Below are 10,000 nucleotides of genomic sequence, written 5' to 3' on the forward strand. Positions count from 1 at the left end.
CTATGAAAAACATCTAAAAGCAAATGTAAAGGCAACGAAATTCGAGGGTTCACAACGAACGAACTGATCTTTAACATGATGCTGTGGCATTAGTTTCGTGTTTTTGTTTACACAATTGTTTTGTTAAATTTAGGCTCACAATGAAGTGGACTGAGGAAAAAGACGTGATGATGATGAAGGAGATTGCAACTCAAGGAGTATTTCAATACAAATTTGGCAGTCGAGAGAGAGGAAACGTGTGGAATGTCGTGGCGTAAAACTTAAAATGTCACACTGATTTGTTTGATGGCTTGACTGAAAGGGGAGCAAGGGATAGGTATACTTTAATTTCAAGGCGTTTCATAGCAAAGATTTCGGAGGAATTGAAAAGCAGCGGCATTGGTGGGGACCCACAGACCGAGTATGAAATTTTACTCGAAGAACTTGTCCATTTAAGCGATGAGGCGGAGAAAAGAGCAGAAATAGATGCAAAAAGTATCAAGGATAAGGCTAACCCAGAGAAGCAGAGGGCGCTGGACATCAGAAAAAAGGCTATGGAAAAAATGAGGGAAACAAGAAAAAGATCTGCTGAAGATGTGGAGGAGGAAGAAGAGGAGTTCCAAATAAAAGAACAGAAAAAGAGGAGGAGAGGATTAGAGACCATGTTGTGGCTTGAAAAGAAGGCAGAGAGAGATGCTAAGTTTAGAGAATTACAGTTTGAAGAACAAAGAAAAGATAGAGAGATGCAGCGAGAAGAAAGAAAAGAGCAGCTGGACCTCCAACAAAGGCAGTTGCAGATGCAGCTTGAAAATCAACAGCAGCAGCAACAACAGCAAACTATGCCGATGCAGCAAATGATAAGCATGATGCAACAACAGCAACAACAAATGCAGCTCGTGTTTTCAAAGCTGCACGACAATAAAAGATTCATTTTGAGTTTGAAAACATGAGGTCCATTTGTTGTTGCTGTTGTTGTTGTTCAGTACTTAAAGCTGTACAACAATAACAAAGATTCATGTTGACCTTAAGTATTGACGTATGCGTTTGCCACCGCCTGAATGGACATTTCACTTTTTATTGTTACTGCAACAGTCTACATTTTGGAATCAAGGAACCCCCATATGCGGTAGGCAAATACATGACAGAGTAGAATACAAGCTCGACTATATAGTGGAAACTTATCATCTTTTTAAATTGTCTCATTGAAGTAGTTGTACTTTCACACATTCAAAGATTGTGACTGTATGAAACAGAACTAAAGACTTGTAGCAAAAAAGCGATGTGAATTACTGTTGAAACTTTTAACTGCATTACTCAAATAAAAATTGCTTCAGAAATTGTTTTACTTAATTATTCAGCATATATATATTATAATCTCCCATCCTCCAGATCTTCATGAGAACATCTGGTAAAAAAAATGTATGTACATATTTAAGAGACATAATCATGTCATATCCAACAAAACACAAGATAAATAACAATTTAAAAAAAACAGTTTTAAAAGGCCCACAAAATGTAAATTAATCTATCCAATCTGTTTTTGTGAATTAAGGCTACTTAAGAAAGTGTACGGTATAGACCCTGTATGCATACAGTAACCATACCCGTAGATCATGGTATAACGGCTCATCATATAGCTAAATAGCTTAGCCTATTGATCAAAACACTAGAATTGCTTTATCCAATGATTCAATTTTTAATAAATATGTTTATTGGAAATTCGTTAATATGCAGTTCATCTAATCACTACTACGGCACAATGAAATGTATTAAGTTCATAATGAGTAAACTTTTTTTTACCAGAAATACTCATAAAGATCGGAGGATCGCAATCAAAATATTCAGAGACAATATTGCTATACAAGCATGTATGGGCATTTTGAAGAATTCCTCAAACTAAGTAAATTTTCCCTATTGGACTGAGACCAATTTTAATCTGCTGTTTAAAATCTATGAATTTATAATAGTTTGTGATTGTTCCAAACATCCATTCTACTGCAATTCTGACTTCAGACATGCGCTCGTTAAAAATGGCCATCTGTGGGGTAAGCTGTACATTCCTAAAAGGAGCTTGTAAGTGAAGACTAATGGGGTAGGCTGGGTCACCATAAAGACATAAAGGCTGACCATTTATCCAAGCAACTCTTTGCAAGTCCGTCAATAATCCTGATTCACACAGCCTAGTGCTATCATGCCTACGTCCTTCATATGGTCCACTCAAGTTTGCAATAATCCCATTGGGGAGCACAACACTTTGGAATTTTATTCCATGGGCACGTTTATGTCCATTGAAAACTATTTGTTGATTTTTTTTGGGTCTTGAACTCTTACAAAGAGTTCCATCGATAAAACCAAAACAGTTTTGGAGCGGAGCACCTCTGTTATGGATAATTTGTGCGTAATGTTCCAAAGTTCGAGGAAGAAGAAATAGTTGATTCCAAGAGTTCAAGCGATAGTTATTTGCTTCATAGGTGAAATCCAGAACATGGTTAAAAATTAAGCACAACTCCGTTGGATTTCGAGCAAATCTGAAAACCATGTCACTATACCTACAAGGAAAGGCAAGTCTTTTTAAGAGAATGCAAAGTCCTTCGATACCTGTACAGACAGTTCCTTGGGAGCAAGTAAACTTATCAGGAAATCCTAAAATATGAAGCAGTAGCTCCAGGTCAGCTTTGTGAAATCGAAATTCAACTTTACACTCGGTTTCGTCCATGTCATCAAAAGAAAATCTGTCATATTTCCAGTAAGGAAACACTTCTCCTGATAAATTTTCCTCATAAAGAACTGCGAATTCTTCTTCGTCGATAATATCGTCAAAATAAGCAAAGACAAGTGTTTCTCTGACACCTTGAAGAGATTTCGCCATGTTTGTAAACATCACTGGACGACGACGCGTCTTCTTTCCCGCGCTAAATCAAATAGATGGACGTCCCGTCGGTCTCAGTTTCCCGGGATGTAAAACGGCCAAACAGCGCGTCCTAGACCTCTCGCGTCCTGTTTCTAAATCAGTCTGATATTCTGATCAGAACAGAGCCCCACGAACACTTGCAAGTATTGGATGAGGTGTTGACTAGGTTGGAGAAGCATGGCATATTAGCTAAGAGGTCAAAATGTGAGTTCATGGTGCCAAGTGTGGATTTCCTGGGGTACCGTGTTGACGGAGAAGGACGGCATCCCACAGATGAAAAGATTGCAGCTATTAAAGGGGCCCCGAGCCCGAAGAATGTGGCAGAACTTCGTTCCTATTAGGGACTGCTAAATTATTATGGTAATTTTATTCCTAATCTATCCACATTGCTGCAGCCGCTGCATGAACTGCTTCGGAAAGGAGTGAAATGGGCTTGGACAGAAGAGTGTGAGAAGGCGTTTTTGCGCAGTAAATCTGAGATTGTGGCTGACAAAGTGCTTGTGCCGTATGATGAAAAGAGAAAGCTGATTCTGGCATGTGACGCCTCTCCTTATGGTGTGGGTGCCGTGATTTCTCATGTAATGGATGATGGTGAAGAGCGTCCCATTGCTTTTGCCTCGAGAACACTCACAAAGAGCGAAAGGAATTACTCGCAAATAGAGAAGGAAGCCCTGGGAATTGTATTTGGTGTCCGGAAGTTTCACAAGTATCTATACGGTCGAACGTTTCACCTGTTAACAGATCACAAGCCATTAGTCACCATCTTGGGTCCTAAAACAGCAGTGCCTACTTTAGCAGCAGCTAGAATGCAACGCTGGGCTGTTATTTTGCAGGCGTACAATTATCAGGTGGAGTATCGCTCGTCGGCAGAGCATGCTAATGCAGATGCCTTATCACGTTTACCTTGTGACCTCAGTCCCATGAAAGAAGAGGCAGAAACGTTTTTCTTCTCAGGTCTTGATGAATTGCCAGTTGACTCTAAGGACATCAGTGGGGACACACGGAGAGATCCTGTATTAGCGAGAGTTTTGGAGTACACCCTCGCTGGATGGCCTAATCATGTTATCGAAGAGGAACTTAAACCGTACTTTACACGCAGACATGAGCTAACAGCAGATCAAGGATGTGTCTTATGGGGAATGCGCGTAATCATTCCGTCATTGTTAAGGAACCGACTATTGCAAGGGTTACATGAAGAGCATCCTGGTATTGTTGCCATGAAAGCCATTGCCCGGGGTTACTTATGGTGGCCTAATTTGGATGCAGAGATTGAGCTGATGGTAAAGAATTGTGAAGTTTGCCAGTCAGTACGGAAAGCGCCCACAAGAGCACCCTTGTACCCGTGGAGATGGCCGACTCGAGTCTGGCAGAGAGTGCACATTGATTTTGCTGAGAAGGATGGCAACAGTTTTCTTGGTCTAGTTGACAGCTACTCCAAGTGGATTGAGGTAGCACACATGACATCTACTTCAGCTAAGAGTACTATTGACCAGTTAAGAGTGTGGTTTACAGCATACGGACTTCCTGAGGAAGTGGTGTCCGATAATGGTCCCCAGTTTATTGCCAATGAATTTGTGGATTTCCTTAAGCAGAATGGAGTTAAACAGACCCTAGTTCCCCCTTATCATCCATCGTCCAATGGTGCAGCAGAGCGTACAGTACAGATCCTTAAACAAGCATTACAGAAGGAGGCCGAACGAGTAAGAAGGGGTGCACCGAAGCGGTCTTTGAAGCACCAACTGGCAAACTGTCTGTTCCAGTACAGAAACACCCCTCATTCTGTTACAGGAGTGACACCAGCAGAACTGTTCTTAAAGCGCAAACCTCGCACGAAGTTCAGTGTTCTAAAGCCTAACATGGAAATGCACGTCCAAAACCAGCAAGGCAAGCAACAGCAGCAGCACGATAAGAGCCGTGTTAAGATGCATGAACTATCTTCGCGTGATTCTGTGAATGTGCGAAACACCCGGGGAGGGGTAGAGAAGTGGGTTCCTGGTACAGTGATAAGAAGGTTGGGGCCGTTATCCTATCTGGTGAAAGTAGGGCGGCAACTGCGTTATGTACATGTTGATCACATGCTGCGGACTGAGCGTGAAAATTCTGAAGAGGGTTTTGATGATGTGTTTCCCGAGGAGCGAGCTGTTCCTATGTGGTCTCCAAAGTTGACATGTGGTACGTCATCATCACCAAGCGCTGCTACCTGTGTGCCGGAGCCAGAAATAGAGTCACCTTGTAAGGTATCAATACAGACACCGAAACCAGTTGCAGTACAACCTTCTGTGCTTAAGGACAAGACCCAGAATTGTGCCCCAGCACAGCCGTCAACTCCAAAGATCCAGACTCAGACACCCGTTGCAGCGAGGAAGTCAGCTTGTACGCTTGAGCCATTCAACCCAGTTCCAACACTTGAGTTGGATTCTTCGTCTCGAGCACAAAGTCCAAATATGTCAATTTCAAGAGATTTGCCAAATAGGGCTAAGCGCAGATATTCCGTCAGGCAGAGAAAAGCACCTGTTAAGCTAAATCTGTGACATTGATAGTAGTAAGGAAGAATTTTAGGGTTGAACACTACCTAAGCTCTGGAGAAATTTATGTTACCCTTTTGGTTGATGTTTACAAGTTTTTAGTGACTTATTAGTCTTTTTTTTTAGATTTTGTGAACTCGACCAAACAAACAGTTTTCTCAGTAGTTTAGTGCTTTCACATATTAGAAGGGGAGGAAGTGTTATGTATTCGTTATTTATCTGTCAGCGGTTGCTGTTTACGCGTGCGCATTAAAGCAGGTTTGCTTGGGAGTAGACCGCCAAGTTGGAAACGTGTATGTTTTGGTTGTGTGTCTCATCTAGTTCAATCTGACCCTGTTTGGAACCATCGACTGGTTTCTCCATATTTAACAGACTGTATTACGCTTTTTTAAATCCCCAATAAAGCCAGGAGATTTCCTCTTTCGGTGACGTGAATGTTTGGCTTTTAGTGGCTCGTAAACTTTATGAGCTAAATGAGTACAGTGAAAGTCTCAAAAGAGCCTCCAATAACTTCAAAGGGACAAGGAACAAAATAAATAAATTGTGTTGTTCTTAAGAACTTGCCTTATCAAAAGCCTTTCTCTTCATGAGGTATTTTGTCTGACCATGCAGACTGTCGCCTTCAGTCCATATGGCAACGGCAGCACAATACTCGAAAACTTCACTGGTTGAGACAAAGCTGTCCCTTGCTCCTTTGTGGACACCAAGGTTTACAAACCTTGTTAAAAAAGGGCATTTTGCCTTGTCTCTGTTTTAGCATCACTTGCCTAACGTTAGCAAAGCTCGACATCTTATCACGCGGCTGAATGCCCTAAGTAAACTCAAAATGTCTACTGCCTCTAAAGAGCATGGGAATTTCCCGCTAATTAATGTAACAACATTTTCCCACGGTAGAAAAAGGAACATATCACAAAAACAGGCAATTTTTAATTACCGTTTTAAACGTTTTCGTGAGTATTTTTGGAAGAATTCAGTGGTAGTTTTCAGGGAAAAGACTTTAATGCAGGGAAAGTCGTTATCTAAAAACATCAAACAAATCACACTAAGGGTGGATTCTTCAGATCAAATTTTTGCATGAGATTCACCGTTTGAGCGTTTTTTTTAAAGGGAAAGGATTCCAAAAAGGTATTTTTCACGAGCGTTTTTTGGTACAAAAATGGTGCACAACAGTTATCGTACGTTACGTTCTCACTGAACCGTCTTATTCTTGCAATTTTACGGGAAAATTTATGCGAAAAGCTACTTTACAGAAATTGAAAGCACCTTTCCTACAGCTAAAATACCGTTGACAGTCGTGGACTTGTAATTTAGCCGGCACGGTTTTTTTTAATCACCTGTTTTAATCGATCGCAAAACTATTTCTTTTCTTGTATTGTATTTCTATCTAAATGGACCCGTAGTACTCCTTATAGTAGGATATATGCAGATGATACAGTGATGACTGGTGTCTTCTTGTTAGAGCTGAAATCTTTCTGAGAGATTACACACGTTCGCGCGTGCGTTGTCATGGAAAATAAACCCTTTTAGGATCCTCCGCTTTTTGATGAAGAATCCATACCATTCAAGATCACAAATCCTTTTTGAGATTCTCCTTAAAAACACACCTCCCTAGAAAACTTATCGTTTATACAAATGAGCAAATGAAAATTGTCAATGACACTTGTCAAGTATAAATTATCACAGACTGAGGGTTTATGGAATAGAATTGTTTCCTGTTTGTGAATGCCACTGCATTTTTCCTATCCCGACAAACAATTCTCACGTTTTGAAATCCCGCCATGTGAAATATCCTGTTCGTTCTATGCCACTTCTCCACAACGGCAACGGCCACTAAAGTGCGTCCCAACTGCCAGAGTAACCACTCGACAACGGCCAGTTAATCAAGGACAGTGTAAAAGAAATCCACTTTTTTTATTGTAAAAGGTCATGTTGACTAGAGGAACGAAGTCAGAAATAAGCTACTCCAAGTTATGGTTGCGGAAGACGAAGCTGATGCAAGATGATGAACTTGTTTTTACCGCGATTTATTTTGTTAACATTTTTCCGAACACTAACTTTTGGTTTCTTTTATTGATATGTATTTTGATTGTGTTACATATTTCTATGCTACAATACCTTTCCCGCCAGAACAGTCCTTACAACGGCCACTTTCCCCTGTCCCCAACAGGGCCCGGGCAGCATGGTTTGGAGTCGGGGACTGAAAGGCGAATTCATACCAGCAATCGGCGTCAAAATAGTTGAGACACTCTTATCCTTTAGAGTCGATTTCAAGCTCGGCGGCGCACATGGCCCCCTTCGCCGCACCCCCGGGACAATGTTGTGTTTTTCTGTTTTCTACGAGCCTTGTCGACAGCGGTACAACATTGATTAGGGTGGGGGAGGGAGGGGTATCCCGGAAACGTACTTTCTGGACAAGTTTCCTTTGCAAACAATGAATGTGTCGTTGCCAGTGTGCTCTGTTGGCAACTGTCTCAACTAATTTTGTCGCCGATTGTCTGTTTCAGAAAACTTCCTTTATACCCTTTATACGGGCATCCATAGTCCAGTCTGTCCGTCAATATGACCACATGAGTGAAAGACTTTTTACAGGTCTAAAAAATTGCGGATAGTTTATTATTCTCGTTTTCGAGTGTGAAAAATGCGATGTCACCCCCTGTGCGAAGCGAAGATTGTGACGTAAGTGTAAAGGACCTGTTCACTTTTGCCTTCTTTAATACGCTATTTGTCAGTGGCGTTAAAGTATGGATTTGTTAAAGGGTTATGCCTCTAACTCCAATTGATCAGAAGAAGCCGATTTTGTTGGTCGAAGTGGTGTCGCAGATGAACGCGAAACAGACATGGTGGCTGTTACAGCCGGGGAACACATTTACTTTCCACGCTCAAATTGCTACGTCGGTGCAAAAAGACTTTCCACCTTGTCGCAGATGCTTTGCAGAGCTGGTTTTGGTAAAAAATGAATGTTTTTGGGTGTAAAGAAACAATATTTTCTCATTTACCTCGAGTAACCACGAGTGACCACGAGTAACCACGAGTAACCACAAGATTATTATAACTAGACCCTCCGTGAGGGTACACTGGGTTGCCTGTGGTACGTGCACCGTTCCAGACAATTTTTTTCAAGTTGGGGCGTCATTAAGAAGTCATACCAGACGAGGCCCTTTGGCTCACAGGTCCTCACACGTTCGTACGACGAAACAGATCTGTCCTTGCGTAATATGTAGCTCTAACAGTGCACGATATTGTTTTGGTATTGTCTTTCATTGTAGTGCCATGGTAGAAGTCTTGGGTAAATAGTCTGAGAAGACATGTGGTTAATAGCAAAGTACTGAACCCAGAAAGATTGAAGAAAATAAATGGGAAGTGAGAAACATTGGCTTCTGGGCTGACATGTTGATAAACTTCTTTTCACCACAAGTTTAAGCGTGCCCTCTGAGCATCTGACAGCTCTGTAATACCGAAGTTCACTGAAGTTAATCCCTGTTGAACGGGGTTAGTGTTAGTGAAGTCCTCACAGAAGAACAATGGAGAACCTTTCTGGCACGAGTCACCTGTCTCGTAAATCAGCAACCGCTTTATCCCAGTTCAAGTGTATTTGGGATGGTCCCGGAACCCGTCTCGCCAAACCACCTTTTAGTCGGAAATCATATTCCACCTCCTGTGCTGTAAGAGCAATCAAAGGTGAATCCAAGAGATCTCGTTAGGAGTACAGAAAAGCGTGTACACGAATTTTGGCTCTGTTGGCTGAAGTATTTCGCACCAGACCTGCTACCCAGAAACAAATGGTACCGACAGAGAGAGAACCTGTGAGAAGGAGATCTTGTTTTGGAGATGGAACCTACTCCCAGAAGAACACGGAAGACGGCAGTTGTACTCGAAACATTTCCTGGTGACGACGGACTCGTGAGGAAAGCAAAGATAAAAACAGCAAATGTAGTTTACGATAAACCCATACACAAATTATGCCTAATTGCTACCAAAGAGGAATTAGATAATCCAACTTAAGTAAATCAACACGTCAAATTTATTAAGTTGCTCAGTCTAATTAATGGAAATTTGATTATACATCCGCACTAAGGGGGGGGGGGGGGGTGTTTTGCATAACGCACATTTCTATTAAGGAAAAAGTTGGGATCTTGTAAAAGGATCAATAGTTACGTGTTAAAAGATAGGTGTTTTACAAATTACTCATATCTTTGTAAAAGGTTGAATAGAGACGTGCCTCGCCTGATAAAGTCAGAAAAGAAGGCAACCAGAATTGTAAATAGTTTTAGTGATTTTCTTGTACCCTTTTCTATTCTTGTAGTTAGTTCTATCCGTAAAATATTGTAACGTATATTCTTTTCTTTCCTTTGAAGTTTGACAACGTAAAACAAAACACTTATCTGTACAATCATTTAACTCAGTATTTGTCCAAAAATCTGATTGGTCGACGTCTCTTGCGAAGGGATATACGCTCAATTCAGGTGTAAACAATTAACAGTGTTGAATGCGTTTGGGCACAGTTGACAGCGCGCATGCCCACTAACGTGACGCGAGCTATAGGTATCCATGGTGATGATTTTCTTCGCCATTCGCCTCTTGAGTA

Source organism: Montipora capricornis, chromosome 6 (assembly GCF_036669925.1).
Source record: "Montipora capricornis isolate CH-2021 chromosome 6, ASM3666992v2, whole genome shotgun sequence".
NCBI classification, from domain to species: Eukaryota; Metazoa; Cnidaria; class Anthozoa; order Scleractinia; family Acroporidae; genus Montipora; species Montipora capricornis.